Genomic DNA, 17,212 nt, shown 5'->3' with positions numbered 1-17,212 from the left:
CAAAGCTTAAAAACCTGTTTAAATGACATGTTGGAGTTCTTCATGCCAACCTGACAGCTGTTGAACGTGCAAAACCAGGGCAGACTCTCACCAGATACACTCAGTGATGTGCAGAGTGAATAGAAATTAGATGTTGAAATTAGAAGACAGAATTCCCACTTCAAAACAAAAGAGGAACAATTGTGCATCCAATCTGGCATGGAAACAGTGGCTCTGTTAGTGCTGGACATTGGGGTGCAAGTTCTGCGCCCCTTGCAAGGACAACCAGAGGGCACAGCAGTGGAGGATGATGGGGGCTGTGGGGCAGGTGGGTGGGCAGGAAACAGGCACAGTGTCAGCACCCAGCATGAGCACCCACATACCGGGGCTGATGGCTGTTGCCACACAACATCCTTTTTTTCTTTTTGAATGTTTAGTCAGGTGCATGCGCTGGTGCAGCCATGCCTGCTTGTCTTCGTTCTATCAGGTTGCCTCTGGTACTTCAGGTCACTGCACAGCATGTGGGCCTGACAAAACTTTAAAAAGGACAGGAAAAAAGGGCTACTTCCTAGTGCCATCTGATAAGCGGATTTCTCCAGTATCTCTACCTGGAGCCCACCAAGGTGCCCCACCCCTCCCACTTTTTTTAAAAAAGTATTAACACATTTTCTTACCATCAGCTGGGATTGCTGTGAAATAGGTTTCTGATGGTGCTAAAAGCTGAGGGTTCAAAGGAGTTGTTTAGTGCATTGGAGCTCAGACCCCACTTCTGCCTTGTACTCAGTCTTTTGGGCAGGTTCCTTGTCCTTTGCCATGCCTCCCATGGCAGCCATTTTTGTGGTGGTGCCCACAAAAGTTTCTCAAGTTGCCAAATGTTCCCACAGCCCAAAAAGGTTGCGTATCCCTGTGTCAGGACTGATTCTGAGCACAGGGAGATAGTTAGCAGCTCAGATTCAGAAGAGGAACAGCCAGAACTGGGGGATGCATTTTCCCAAGCCAGTTCAGATACGGGTAGGCGTGCTTCTCTGGTTACTAACTCCCAGATGGTCGAGCCTCAAGCCCCCACTTGCCCCCCTCTGTGAGAAGCTGTGAGGAGGATGAGGAGGAGAGTAAGAGCTGTGACCTAAGAGATGCTAGACTACAGCGCAGAGCTAAGAAGGAAACGTCAGGGACGGAGCTCAGACGGTCAACTCCGTTAGTGATGCATGAGAAGCGACGGAGGGAAGCATCACTGGAAGGGCGGGACATCCCTCCCTAAGTTAGTCTAGCCAGCAAGCCTCACTTCAAACTGCAGGCAACTTTGGTGTTCCCATTTGAATCCCCTGGAGACATTCCTTTGTAGCCTGAGAGTCTTCGAAGATTTGCATCTGTAATGAACCTGTTGATAATGAATTAAAGGCCTGAGACTGAAGCCTCTCTATTTGTGTGTGAGTGCATCAAGAAAAAGGGGGCCCAAGGAAAATGTGACACCCTGTCCTAAACTTTCAGGAACTACTCACGATTTTCCATATATGAAGGAGGATAGAATTATGGAATTCTCTCCTGAGAATAATGCTACAATCAAATCAAATACTCAGACTTTTCCAAAATTCTGTTCTAGGAATAATCCTCTATCTAACATTCTTGATTAGGATGTGTCTATTGCTCTACTTTTTGAAGACATGCAGATGAAGCAAAAGTTTATATTTCAAAGGAAGCCACTACAGTCCAGGGGAGGCCTTGGATGAAAAGCAGGGTTCACATCTCAGCTCATTCACAGGCTTCATGGGAGAAGCATCTGTTTTTCTCAGTTGCCCAATAGAAAGCAGATTGTACCAAGTTTGTTTCTAGGAGAAGGGGGATTTCATGTTATTGATTTCATGACAAAGGACAGATGTGTCTGAAGTGGCCATCAAAAGCTAGTTCAGTCGTGTATTGAACAACTATTTTCAGCAAGAAGCCTTTCTTTGTCTTAAATAAGAACAAAGTAGAGTTTGAAGAAAACAAATACATATTTTAAACACTACTGGCTTTTGTTAAAGACATATGTCAATAAGTACAGTATAGTCAGCAAGAAAAAAATGAACCAAAGAAACAAATGAACCAAAACCAAAATACAAACACATATGACACCTATGGCAGATGGGTCCCAGAATATGTAGCTGCCAGAATAACCCAATGTTCAGAAATGCTCAACTCTTGTCTAATAGAAATCCTGAGAATGGGGTTAGGCATCTGGAACACAGTTAAGAAAATGAGTTAATTGATTGGGTCAATACCCCCTGCATACAAAATATGAACATGTGTTTGTAGGCAGCCTCTGTTTCTTGGGTGCCCTTCAGAGGTTATGGAATTGAATTCCCATAAGCCCCAAACCAGCATGGCCAATGGTGAGGGATTGTGGGAGCTGTATAGTGAAGGCTGGTGGCTCTGATGTGAGTGGGGCTGTGAATCTGCTCTGGGTTTCAGTCAGAACCAGCCAGAACTCTAAAGGAACTATCCAAGGGGCTAAACCTAGTTTGGAGATTGGGTTCAGTACCTTGGATAGCTCCTTTAGAATTCTGGTTGGTTCTGACTGAAACCCAGCAGATTCACAGCCCCACTGACATTGGAGCCACCAGCCTGCACTGGGGCTGTAACCCAAAATACCCACAGGGCACCAGGTTGCCTACACTTGCTCTATGCTAACACAGCATTGCTGGTTGCTGGAGGGGGTGGAATGGGTGGGGTCGGGTGTGTAGGCATGTATATGGTTTTGGAATTCAAGACACACACGTGCAGTGCAACCTGTTTACTCAGAAGCAAGGCCCACTGAATTCAATGGGGTTTACTCTGAAGTAAGTGTACATACGATTGCAGCTGTAGAGTACATGTCTAACTGACCATAAGGAACTGATGACCCTTGTCAGTAAAAAACAAACAAACCCTCTTGTACCCCAATCTTAAGAACTTTTGCTTGGAAATAAATCCCATGGATTTCCATAGCATTTGCTGTGTGTAGGATTGCATTCCTTGACTGTACTGTGTGCCGAATGTTTAAGAATGATCATGCTTTGTTTTTAAAGCAGTGACAGGGAGTGCTAAAGACACTGCTGACGCTGGGATGCTCCCATCGCCCCCCTCCATGCAAGTGGAGCCCAAATGCTGTTTTTGTAGCAGTCAGGCATCTGCCAATAGCTAGACCTGCTTCCTTGCCTCCGTGTGACAAGGCATAGCTGCAGAGTGGCTGGGAAGCATGAGCAGAGCAGAGGGAGATGTGAAAAGGGAAGGGTCGCACACTTCTGACTCCACAAAAGGCCCCACTAGGGATGTTAGAGAATTCTGCCATGGATCCCAGGGGGGCTGAATTCCAGTGAATTCGCCCCCCCCCCCCGGAATCTGTGGCGGAACGAAGCCCCTTGCCCCACCACCCCGTGAAAGCCCTGCGAAACGGAGCCTACCTGGCTGCGGCTCCGGTGGCGGCGGTGGTGGATCCGGCCGCTGCCAGGCTGCTGCAGCCGCAAATGGCAGCCATCATAGCGGCCGCCATTTGCATCCCTACACTGGCCCGTGATAGGCTACATATATATTTATGTAACCTATCATGGCTAAAGCAGGGACGCAAATGGCGTAGGGGATGCTATTTACATCCCTGCTTTAGCTGTGATAGGCTACGTAAATATTTACGTAGCCTATCACGGGCTTGCGTAGGGACACAAATGGCGTTCCCTATGCAGGACGCCATTTGTGTCCGCACCAGCCCAGCAGTGGTTGGAGGCCCCACTGCGGGTTGGCCTGGCCGGCGGCTCCACAGCCTCGCCGCAGAACGGAGCTGGGAGGGCAGGATTCCGGGAGGGAGGAACGGATCGCCTCCCCCCCGTCATGGATTCCTGGGGGAGGAATGGATCGCCTCCCCCCAGCTGTGGAACCCGGTGGAGCCAGGTAAGCAGGGTTTCTTACACCCCTAAGCCCCACCTCCCTTCCCCCAGCCAAGTTCCATCCCACGTTGCCAGGGAATCCTGGCAAGTCCTGCAGAGCAAAACGCAGCTGAGCCTCTGTCTTAACAAGGTCCAGGAAGCTACTCCGAGAGTGTCTTCCTCTAATCTTGCAACCATCAAAACAAGTCAAAGTGAAGAAGGCTAAGAGAGACGACTTACGTGATTGGTTAAGGATCTGAATAATCTGTAAGAATTGTAGTCACTAAGCCTTGTTGGATCAGAGCTAAGCACAAGCTCCTTGCCACCTTTACTACAGGACAGTTATCAGGAGACAAAGACCTGGTTTGCATGATCGCGGGTTGGGAAATAAGCCATGATAGCTTCTTTCCCACATTTCGCGTGCTGGTCATATGCCAGGGGGATTTGCATAATTACCCTGTGCAGCACGGCTTGCCGTGTAGTGTGAACTCAGCCAGGGTGGCTTGTTGCCATGGCTAACAAGCCACCTGGAACCCATGGGCTATTGTAGGTTCATGGTGGCTTGTTACCCACAGCAACAAGCCCCCATGGCTTATTAACCACCCTGTGTTCATGTGAACCAAGCCAACAAAAGCCCTTGAATGGGACTACTATTTGATGTCCTTCCTCTTCCCTTTTCTTTCCCTTCTGGAATTAATGGATACAGATTATATCTTGACCCACAGTCATATGCCCCAATAACTGTGAAAAGTAGTGCTGGGCCAAAGTATTCAGCCCACTGATTTTTATGAGTTTTAGGGGATGGGGCAAAACCTCACCCAAAGATTGGATTACTCTTTTTGCGGGTTGGGGTATCTGACCATTATGAAGTAGACAAGGGCTTGCTTTTATTTCTTTTCACAACAACAACAGCAACTTCAAGTGGCGACTTAGCTATTGCAACCATCTTCCTGGGACTAGGGAAATGCTACATCGTTCTGAAGGCATCCTCTGTTTGAAGGGCTGTCCAGTCCAAGGCTGGTTTAAAGAGGAAGAACCACCAGAGGGGAGAGCTGGGCCTTGAAGGTGCCCATCAACAGCACCTGGACAGCAGACTCTGCAAGGCACACAGGGTACCTGCTCACAGTCTTCTACACTATGGTGAGATATACTGCATTTCTATTTTTAAATTAGAATTATTTCTTCTAAATTTGCATCTCTCTATATAAATTATCATATCCAAACTTTTATACAACTATCTGTCCTCTTTTTTGGTGATGTGTAAGTGGCCACCCTAAGATATACTGTTTTGGTAGATAGATCCTGGCCACACCCAGAAGAGTTGTGGTTCTCTCCTATATGGATTATGTTGAAGGTATGAATTAGAAATATATAAATCTTGTGGAGGAGGGAAATGGAATAGACAATCTACCTTGGTTTTGATTTTTATTGTTTATGCATCCTGCTTTTAGAAACAGAAACAGAAGTGTATGTGTGGAAGGAGGGAGAAAATCTGGTCAGAAGATGGCAAAGTGATCTACTGTCCCTTCTATAGCATTAACAATTGCAGCATGGTTTGTATTTTGCACTTGTCTCCCATCCCAGTATGACGGTTTACAACAGTTTCCTCCCCTATTGCTGCCCTTTGCTTTCCTTTCTATATGTTCACCTTTCTCCCCGTCTAAAGAAATTCTGCCTACATTCCTTGAGGGCCTGACCCTTTCTTAGCTTTAGTTTATGTTCCTTTGTTCTTCTATTTGACATTACCTCAAATAGTCTTGTAGAATCTCACTTCCATTCCCCTTCAGGATTTTGTATTCCTCAATGAGATTTCTGCCCCACCCCCTGGAACACATCACATTCTACCCAAAAAGTATGTTTCAGAGAGATGCTATCACTTTTTAAAAAAAGGTTTCTAACCCTTCTAAATTATTGTTGCTTGGCTTCAGATGCTAGAGTGGCCACTGAACACACTGCCAAAAAAGAAGACAAAAGACGACAACCTGCATAACATTTACATATGCTAATTTATGTTTATAGATGCAAATTTAGAAATAATCACTATAATTTAAATAGAAATATAATACATCTCACCATGTTGGGGAAGACTTTGACCAGGTCACCTGTTTGCTACTGTTGATGGGCAGCCTCAAGGCCTCTTTAAGGGCTCCTTCACAGGGAGCTTTTATCCTGTGATTGAGATTGCTCCTTCACGGATGTTTGCGGGCTCTTAACATGATGCCATGATCATTCAAGGCGTCTCCTGCACTAAATGCCCTTTGTTCCATTTTTAAATAGATCGCAGATAATGAGCTATCAAATTACCCTGTTCTATTCTGCTTCACTTTCCTCCATGAAAGCAGCAAGAAGAGGAGCGAGATCAATGAAAGATAGTGGAAGACTTGGATATGGCGAGAAGGAGGGGGAAGGGGGTGGGGGAAAAGGAAGCATGTGAAAAAGGGAGTCGTGGTGATCCTGCATTTAAAACAGAAGCAGAAAGCCCCGTTTTTAAATGCGGGATTTTAGGCTGGTGTAGAGATGCCCTCAGGCTCTTCCTTTTTATGATTCTTTATCTTTAAACCAAACTAGGACTGGACAGCCCTTCAAACAGAGGGTGCCTTCCAATAAACGACTGTCCTCTGTAACGTAGGACACTGGGGCACCCTACCTGGGATGCAACTGAAGGTCTCACAGCTGCTGCTGGATGAATGCTGTGTGGGGGTATTGGGCTGCAGTTCTCTCCTTCACAGTCTTCTCTTGTTGGAACTTTTTATTTACCCTCCCCCCCTTGTAGACTCCCAAGTTCCTTTCCTTGCTCAGATTTTCTACTCTCTCTCAGAAATGCCTCACAAAAACTCCTCAGTTTCCTGTGGCTGCTCCTCAGGGCCCTATAGGGTTGGGCTCTGGGTATCCTGGAGGGGACTACACTTCCATAATCTGGAAATACTGCAGGGCTGATGTATCAGTACTGCCCCAGAATGAATACTTGTGTGTCTCCTGAGCACCAACTAGTGGTGCTGGAGACTAGGTAAACTTGGAGGGGGCATTTGGTTTTGTTTTTGTTTTTTAGCCTAGGGCCTGTTCTGCCTTAGGTCGGCTTCTGGGGGAAGTGGTGGCAGGGATAAAACTCTGCCTGCTGAGCTTCTGCCTGGTTATGCACTGGTTCATGACACACCACTTTGTGCAGCAAAGTTTATATTACACTAGTGTAATAAACCCCTTCATGGATCACTGCCTTGTTGTGGCAAAGGGGCTTGCATAACTCAGTGAAGCCATAAGTTATGCCATGCAGGGCCACCCAAGATGGACAGGTCATGGCAGAGAGTTCTGACAAAATGTGGTCCACTGGAGAAGGAAATGGCAACCCACTCCAGTATTCTCGCCAAGAAAACCCCATGGAATGTATCACAAGGCTAAAAGATATGACGCCGGAAGACGAGCCCCTCAGCTCGGAAGGTGTCCAATATACTACTGGGGAAGAGCAGAGGATATTTCCAAGTAGCTCCAGAAAGAGGGAAGCGGCTGGGCCAAAGCCGAAAGGACACTCAGCTGTGGATGTGTCTGGTGGTGAAAAGAAAATCCGATGCTGTAAAGAACAATATTGTTTAGGAACTTGGAATGTAAGATCAATGAATCAAGGTAAGCTGGAGGTGGTCAAACATGAGATGGCAAGATTGAACATTGACATCTTGGGAATCAGCGAACTAAAATGGACAAGCATGGGCGAATTTAATTCAGGTGACCATCATATCTACTACTGTGGGCAAGAATCCCTTAGAAGAAATGGAATAGCACTCATAGTCAATAAAAGGGTGGGAAAAGCAGTAGTGGGGTACAATCTAAAAAGCGACAGAATGATCTCAGTATGAATCCAAGGCAAACCATTCAACATCACAGTAATTCAAGTCTATGCCCTAACCACTGAGGCCGAAGAAGCTGAGGTTGATCGGTTCTATGAAGACCTACAACACCTTCTAGAACTAACACCAAAAAAAGATGTCCTTTTCATCATAGGGGATTGGAATGCTAAAGCAGGAAGTCAAGAAATCACCGGGATAACAGGCAAGCATGGCCTTGGTGTACAAAATGAAGCAGGACAAAGGCTAATAGAGTTTTGCCAAGAGAACACACTGATCATAGCAAACACTCTTTTCCAACAGCACAAGAGGCGACTCTACACATGGACATCACCAGATGGTCAATATTGAAATCAGATTGATTATGTCCTTTGCAGCCAAAGATGGAGAAGCTCTATACAGTCAGTAAAAACAAGATCTGGAGATGACTGTGGCTCAGATCATGAGCTTCTTGTTGCAAAATTTTGGTTTAAATTGAAGAACATAGGGAAAAGCACTGAACCATTCAGGTATGACCACAATCATATCCCTTATGAATATACAGTGGAGGTGAGAAATAGATTTAAGGGATTAGACCTGATTGACAGAGTGCGTGAGGAACTATGGACGGAGGTCTGTAATATTGTTCAGGAGGCAGCAACTCAGTCCATCCCAAAGAAAAAGAAATGCAAGAAAGCAAAGTGGCTGTCTGAGGAGGCTTTACAAGTAGCTGAGGAAAGAAGGGAAGCGAAAAGCAAAGGAGAAAGGGGAAGATATATCCAACTGAATGCAGAGTTCCAGAGAATAGCAAGGAGAGACAAGAAGGCCTTCTTAAATGAACAATGCTAAGAAATTGAGGAAAACAATAGAATGGGAAAGACTAGCGATCTTTTCAAGAAAATCGGAGATCTCAAGGGAATGTTTTGTGCAAAGACGGGCATGATAAAGGACAAAGAAGGCAGGGACCTAACAGAAACAGATGAGATTAAGAAGAGGTGGAAAGAATACACAGAAGAACTATACAGGAAAGATCTGAATGTCCCTGATAGCCATGATAGTGTGGTCACTGAACTTGAGCCGGACATCCTCGAGAGTGAAGTCAAGTGGGCCTTAGGAAGCATTACTAACAACAAAGCTAGCGGAGATGACAGCATTCCAGCTGAGCTATTTAAAATCCTAAAAGATGATGCTGTTAAAGTGCTGCACTCAATATGCCAACAAATTTGGAACACTCAACAGTGGCCACAAGACTGGAAAAGGTCAGTTTACATTCCAATTCCAAAGAAGGGCAACGCCAAAGAGTGTTCAAACTACCGCACAATTGTGCTCATTTCACATGCCAGCAAGGTGATGCTCAAAATCCTACAAGCTAGGCTTCAGCAGTATGTGAACCGAGAACTACTGGAAGTACAAGCTGGGTTCCGAAGAGGCAGAGGAACTAGAGATCAAATCACCAACATTCGCTGGATCATGGAGAAAGCAAGAGAATTCCAGAAAAATGTCTATTTCTGCTTCATTGACTACACGAAAGCCTGCGATTGTGTGGATCACAACAAACTGTGGCAAATTCTGAAAGAGATGGGAGTACCAGACCACCTTACCTGTCTCCTGAGAAACCTGTACGAGGGTCAAGAAGCAACAGTAAGAACCGGACATGGAACAACCAATTGGTTCAAAATTGGGAAAGGAGTACGACAAGGCTGCATATTGTTGCCCTGCTTATTTAACTTATATGCAGAGTACATCATGAGAAACGCCGGTTGGATGAATCACAGGTCGGAATTAAGATTGCCAGGAGAATTATCAACAACCTCAGATACGCAGATGATACCACCCTAATGGCAGAAAGCGAAGAGGATCTCAAGAGCCTCTTGTTGAGGGTGAAAGTGGAGAGCGCAAAAACTGGTTTGAAACTCAATATTAAAAAAACGAAGATCATGGCATCTGGCCCCATCACTTCCTGGCATATACAAGGGGAAGAAATGGAAGCAGTGACAGATTTTACTTTCTTGGGCTCCAAGATCACCACAGACGGTGACTGTAGCCATGAAATTAAAAGACGCTTGCTCCTTGGGAGGAAAGCTATGGCAAACCTAGACAGCACAGTAAGAAGCAGAGACATCACCTTGCCAACAAAGGTTCACATAATCAAAGCTATGGTTTTCCCAGTTACTACATATTGAAGTAACGTATGGCTGTGAGAGCTGGACTATAAGGAAGGCTGAGCACTGAAGAAATGCCCTAACCCCGGCGCCAGCTTTTCTGGCAATAAGGGGGGGGAACGTTGCGAGCGGCTGGGGTGAGAAGAGGTGGCTGCTGCCTATTGGGTGCCCCCCCATGGCACCACCAGGCAGGGGAGGGGTCAGCAGAGCCCTCTTAAGCTCTGCGCCCCCTCCCAAACCAGCTCTCTTGCTCTCGCGGCTCCCTCCCACCCTCCCTTAAGTAATGTGGGTTTATGCTGGTTGCCCTTTTGGGAGCCATGTAGGAATTTTTTGCTCACAGTTAAAATTGGCCTTTTACTGTGTGTCTTTTTGCCTACTTCACACTGTTATTGGGGCTAGGGTGCGTCCAGTAGGCGAATGCAGTCCAATCTCTCATAGGTTACATTTCAGTTGGCGGCTAGGACGGGCAAAAGCAGAAAGAGATTAGGGATGGTGTGCATGCAGAGGCACCTTGTGGTGACAGGTGACACCTGAGGCCCCCTGAAGGGGTTGTGCGGCTTGGAGGGGGGATAAGGGTTGCCTGGGAGACCAACCCTCCTCACTCACCCAGGTGTTGTGCGGCACCGGGTCGGGGGTGACACCGGAAGGTCTACCTCCCCCAGAAGGGGCAGTCTGGAGGGGCGGCGAGATCGACACCACCCCTCAAGCTGGCTGTGCTTTTGCCCGAGAAGAGCCAGCTAGTCACTGGCACAGTCAGCTGCCTGTCCTAGGTTCCCCTTTGCAGATATTTTCAATAAATGTGGCCCAATTTCCAACCCAAGACTTTTTGTCTGACTCTTCTTTGACCCATCTCCGCTCGCAATTGATGCTTTTGAACTGTGGTGCTGGAGAAGACTCTTATGAGTCCCCTGGACTGCAAGGAGGTGAAATCAGTCAGTCCTAACGGAAATCAACCCTGACTGCTCATTGGAAGGACAGATACTGAAGCTGAAGCTCCAATATTTTGGCCACCTAATGCGAAGAGAAAACTCCCTGGAAAAGACCCTGATGCTGGGAAAGATTGAAGGCAAAAGGAGAAGGGGACGGCAGAGGATGAGATGGCTAGATAGCATCATGGATGCAATGAATATGGACTTGAGCACACTCCGGGAGAGAGCGCAGGACAGGAAGGCCTGGCGTCCTATGGTCCATGGGGTCATGAAGAGTCGGACACGACTGAATGACTGAACAACAACAACAAGTGTAATAAAAAAAATCTTCCAAGAGATATAAAATTGGAAGATATTTACATAGCAAGAGAGTTGGCAAATGTCACCTGTTGACTTTGTGCATGTCAGGTGGAACATTGAAGAGAGGAGAGGGAAGGGGAAAAGCAAGGGAACCAAATACTTGATGTAAACCTTACTCAGAAGAAGGGAAAGGAATGGGGAAAGGAATGCAAAGTTGAACTGCAGCTGCTATAAACTGTAATTCTATTTCAGTTACTTAGAAGTAAGCCCTACTGACAGGGTTGGACAAGTTCCTGGAGCCACCTCCTAATTTCATATTTTCTCACTCAAATGTAATTTGTATTTTATTTAATGGGACTTACTGTCTAGTAAGTCAGAATATAATTGCAACCTCCATTTGAAATCCACACAATTCGGTATAAACTGTAGGAGAGAACCCTTGGTTTATTATAATTCGGCACAAGGAACCTTCTGGATAATTCAAAAGCTGGCAGCTTAGTTTGTGAGCTTTGATAATTCTTACTATTATGCTTTTGATTTGTTCTAATTAACAAATGTGGTTACCTGCATTCATTGTTTGAAGCGTACACCTAAAACAAAGGAAAGGTAAGTGTGAGTCTATAATCCCATGTCTCATATAGGTTAACAAACAGGCATGCATCAACTCACAGGAGGATTCCTCTAGCAATATAGTGAGGCTCAGATACTTCATAAGGCAAGACAAGACCAAGACAGCATGGGGCATCTTTGCTGGCACCAGACATTCCATCCCTCTCCTCTCCATCAGGATTTGGGCCTAAAAGACTCAGGAAAAGTGTGGGTGCATGGAGGTTAAGTTGTAAGCAAACACAATTTGTGACATTGCACAATATCACTGATCATGGGGCACATCTGTTAAGGCATCAGCCTAAGCTTCCAATTTCCTGGCTTTGTGGAGATTTAGCCAACATGAGATTGCCTTAAGTCTGGTCTTAAGGCAGGTATTTTGATCACTGAATATAAAAATAAATAGTTAACAGTGCTTCCCTTTAATGGTAGCCTAGAATCTGCCATCTGAGGCAGACCACCATACTGTCCCTGTCTAACAGTAGGGCCAGTCCTGACTGCCCATTTTTAAGTGTGTTGCTATGTTTGCTTGCCACGTTCCTCTTATTACCCCCCCCAAATACTTCTCAGAATCTAGAGATTTGTTTAAATTGTTTATTTTTCATGTGCTTTGTCCTAATTGTCAAGGGTTCATTGCTGAAGTGCTTCACCATGATAAACATTTTGGTCATTTGGTGGAGGATCATCACCCATTTGTTGTTGTTGTTCAGTCGTTCAGTCGTGTCCGACTCTTCGTGACCCCATGGACCATAGCACGCCAGGCCTTCCTGTCCTGCGCTCTCTCCCGGAGCGTGCTCAAGTTCATATTCATTGCATCCGTGATGCTATCTAGCCATCTCATCCTCTGCCGTCCCCTTCTCCTTTTGCCTTCAGTCTTTCCCAGCATCAGGGTCTTTTCCAGCGACTTTTCTCTTCGCATTAGGTGGCCAAAATATTGGAGCTTCAGCTTCAGGATCTGTCCTTCCAATGAGCACTCAGGGTTGATTTCCTTTAGGATGGACTGATTTGACCTCCTTGCAGTCCAGGGGACTCGTAAGAGTCTTCTCCAGCACCACAGTTCGAAAGCATCAATTCTTCGGCGCTCAGCCTTCCTTATAGTCCAGCTCTCACAGCCATACATTACTACTGGGAAAACCATAGCTTTGATTAGACGGACCTTTGTCGGCAAGGTGATGTCTCTGCTTCTTACTATGCTGTCTAGGTTGGCCATAGCTTTCCTCCCAAGGAGCAAGCGTCTTTTAATTTCATGGCTACAGTCACCGTCTGCGGTGATCTTGGAGCCCAAGAAAGTAAAATCTGTCACTGCTTCCATTTCTTCCCCTTCTATATGCCAGGAAGTGATGGGGCCAGATGCCATGATCTTCGTTTTTTTAATGTTGAGTTTCAAACCAGCTTTTGCACTCTCCTCTTTCACCCTCAACAAGAGGCTCTTGAGATCCTCTTCGCTTTCTGCCATTAGGGATCATCACCCATAGCCTGCAACAATTCTCTACACCTCTAGGCCATATCTATCAAGTAATGAGTTGGTTTCTTGTCCATTTAATCTCGATGGAGTTCCTATTCATTCTTCCTCTCAAGTTCATAAAGAAGCTCTTACATGTGATTCTGCTCCTTTCTCTTCTCATGTTGTGTCTCTTACCAAATGTTGCTATTTTCAGGTGCAAAGCTATGCATGTTTAGAGAGAAAGAAGTCCTACAATTCCCAGAATGCCCTAGCAAGCCATGCTGGCTGGGAGATTCTGGGAATTGTAGGACTTCTTTCTGTCTAAACATGCATAGCATTGCACTCTTCATGATCTTAATCATTAATAAAAAGTGTACTTTTCTTTCTCTGGATACTACTCACTCAGTCGCTTTTTGTTTCTGGTGGGAGGAAAAGAAAGAAAGTGGGATGGTTTCAAAGTGAGATAGAAAAGGAGGTGGAATAATTAGGCCAGACTCAATTAACTGGGTTCACAAAACATCACAACCCACATTTAAGATTGAGTATGGGTTGGTTGTGGGTTGTCGCTGAACTGTGGATTGTTGTTGAAATGTGGGTTGATGTGTTACATGAACCTAGCCATGCTAACAAACCATGGTTTGTTAACTATGAACAACCCACAGTTCACAGCCCAAAAACAAATAATGGGTTCTCTTTGTGGGTTGTTTGTGGTTAACAGACCATGATTTGTTAGTGTGGCTGGGTTCATACAACACAGCAACCCAAGTTTCAACAACCCACAGTTCAACGGCAACCCACACTCACCCCATACTCAACCTTGAGTGAGGGTTGTTGTGTTGTGTGAACCCAGCCAGTTATATCCACCTGAGAAGAAGTGAGAGGCATCCCATCCCCCACACTTAGAACTCTAATTCTGATTATTGCAATGCTCTCCTGATTGGCTTTCCTTTATTTTATCTCTATCCTTTTGCTTCCATTATGAATGCTACTACATATCTTATTTTCTTTCTCATTGCTTTGATCATGTCTTTCCTTGGTTTCATGAACTTAGTTGGTTTCTGTTCATCTTCCATATTAAATTTAAAATTCTGTTTTAAATCATCTTTAAATCATTTCATTCCCTTGCTCTTCTTTTTTTATTATTTTTTTTAAATCTCTTCTTCAGCTGTATATTCACTCCCATTCTTTCTGTCTTAGTCTTTTAACTGTTTGTAATCCACCCAAAAAACATTGGTTATTGGATGGATTCAAAATATAATAAGATAAATAAATAATTATTCTAATATATGGGATGGATCCAGAATTGCACAAACTGAATTATGCAAACTCAATGATCCCATGAATGGAAAGTGGGGAGAGCTAATTTTCACCTATTCCCCCTCCTCCCTACAGCCCCTTTTGCCCCAGAAAACCTGTTCCAGAGGGTTGGGGGACCCTTGAGAACAGGGTGTGAGGAGGCACTCAGGGCTGCAAGGGGAAGAAGGAATCTGCAAACATCACTGCCCCCCCCCACATCTCCTTCCTTCAGCAGGGAGGCTCTGCCGGATCCTGGTACTCCCCCCGCCCACTAGCAGAAGGAGATCTTCTATTTGTGGTGGGTCTACTCTGGATCCATCCCTGTGTCTCCTTTTTAGACCTCACCAGCCTTCTCTTCCTCCTTCCCTCCCTCACATATTATATCTATGTTTGGATGCTTCTTTTTGCAGTTCTCTCCCAAATGATATTCATTTTTATAATCAAATGACTGGTTTTCCTAACTCAGGCTTTCTCAGACTTACTTTCACTGTTGACCTTTTTGCTGAGTTTCTAAACCCCATCTCCCTTCCTTTTCCTTCCATGTGTTTCGTCACTTGGATTGTGAGCCTTCAGGCAGAACTGCACATGTGTGTTTTCTAATTGTAAAACACCTTCTGTAGGTACCTGGTAGATAAAGAAATGAAAACAATACCACCTCTACAGCCCCAGTTTTTACTAGAGTAAACTCATCATGATTGACCTAGTGGCTTTACAGTCCTTATCTGTTTTGCATTCAAGCCCATCACAGTTAACTATCTCAGTTTAATTTCTAAAATAAGACATACAGTCATTGCTGTAGATCTGTAAGCTATTTCCCCTACTCCAAAAGTATGGTGACTGGTGATAATTGATTGGTGGTGAAGAAAAAGGCATGGTAGATGTGCTCAAAAGGCAGTCTGCTTTTATCACTTCACAAGTCCCTAGTCTCTGGTGATCTCTGGCTTGAATTAAGTCCTGGATTACTTGACAAGTCTTTAAAAACTTGCATTCTAGCTAAGGATTGATGGATCACTCTGTTTCTATGGGTGAACACACTTTAACATGTGTTCACCCATAAATCCATTCCATCCCATTATTGCATTAATCTGTGAATGTTCTTTAATTAATCCATATGAAAATTTGCCTTTAAAAACATATTTGAATATATATTTTTAATCTGTATTTTCTCTTGAAATAGGCATTTCTTAGTATATTTTCTCTTAAATTTGCATTCCTAGACTTCTCATAAAATACAAATTGTTAAATGTATTCTTCTGATATCTTTTTGAGATGATAACTGTGTCAGCACTTTTGGAGAAGTGCAAAATCCAGTGGATACCTATGTTCCAGTCTGTACATTCATTTGGGTTTGGGAGGTATAGATCAGATCAATTCATACCAGAACTCGCAAAGATCTAATTCCTCAAGCACCCAAATTCTAGTACTAGTTTATTTTATTTCTTTTACTTTTCAATCTCCACCATACAAATACAATTTGGTGCATGAATTTACAGCTTTGCTTTGTGTGACTGGCAAATTTTGAGCAAATGGATGACCGTTACTCACCCTTTGTCCCATGATAATAAACAGCATGTCATAAAGGTCAAACCTGTAGCTACTAGTCCGCTGAAGGCTCACAGGAGTATTCAAAACCTGTGTCTATTCTTGGAACTGCCTTTGGTATTTCTTGGAAGATGAGGCATTCATACTGGTATATACAGCATTAGTATCCGAACAGTAGATTCATCATCTGTATTTGGCGAGCATCGCATCAGCAAGCAGCAAGAAGAATGCTCAAGAGCAGAAACCTCTACAGCAACATGGGATCAAAGCTGAAATTACAGTTAATAAAGGCATGATGAAAAAGAACAAAGACCTGCCATATACATTGTATGAGAAATAAATAAGAAATGGAAGATTTCAATATTTTCTAAAGTTTTGTTTGTTGGAAGACAAGATTTTGCAGACCTGAAGATTTTCCTGTTTGGTATTTTTTAGTGTAGATATTTGAGCCAGTGTGGTGCAGGGGAGGCTAGGTTTGGCTAGGTTCGGCTACTAGGTTCGGCTACTAGGTTCGGCTATTGGAGGCTTAGATTCAAATTAGCAATGATGATCGCTGGGTGGCCTTGTTCAGGATTCTTCTTCTTCTTCTTCTTCTTCTTCTTCTTCTTCTTCTTCTTCTTCTTCTTCACTTTCCACCTATATAGTTTCCTAAGGTTATTGTAAAGATAAACTAAGTATTGTAAAATACCTCTGTATTCTATGTCATTTTTATGGTGATTTTCAGATCAGGACTAGATACTTAGGGATAGAACGGAAAGGATTACGTCAACAGAAAATGGCCACTCCTACACCCCAGGCTTCCAGGTGACTCTCTTGCTGTACTAAATACCCAGCCAGTACCAAGTGGGCCAAAACTGGTAGGGGAGTGCAAGACAAAAACGTTTTATTTCTCAATTTGTTTTTGCTGTTAAATGTTTCAGTTGTTTCATTACTCATGTTCATTTTGTTAGTGAGTTGGGAGTAATCAGCCTTTTGTAATTCCCATTTAGTTTTGTTTGTTTTCTGTTCATTTCATTGCGAGACATAGCCAGTCTTCTGGTGTCTGTAACTTCGGTGTTTTGCATTCAATCACCATGCAATTTTCATGCATTCTGCTGCTGTCTCAAGGCACTAGATGTGGCAAATTCAGAGAGTGAGGACAAAGGGTGTCCATTTTATAGGCAACCAAAGAAGACATATAAACTAAAATACTTATCTATGAGATTTTGATGTAAAACGCCAGAGTTAGGTGCCCCATCTTCCAATTCTTCCTCAACCTGTATTA

The sequence above is a fragment of the Heloderma suspectum genome, chromosome 1 (genome assembly GCF_057233095.1).
Source record: "Heloderma suspectum isolate Gila_16-S chromosome 1, 16-S_ref, whole genome shotgun sequence".
Classification (NCBI taxonomy): domain Eukaryota; kingdom Metazoa; phylum Chordata; class Lepidosauria; order Squamata; family Helodermatidae; genus Heloderma; species Heloderma suspectum.
Note: the sequence above shows the minus strand (reverse complement) of the source record.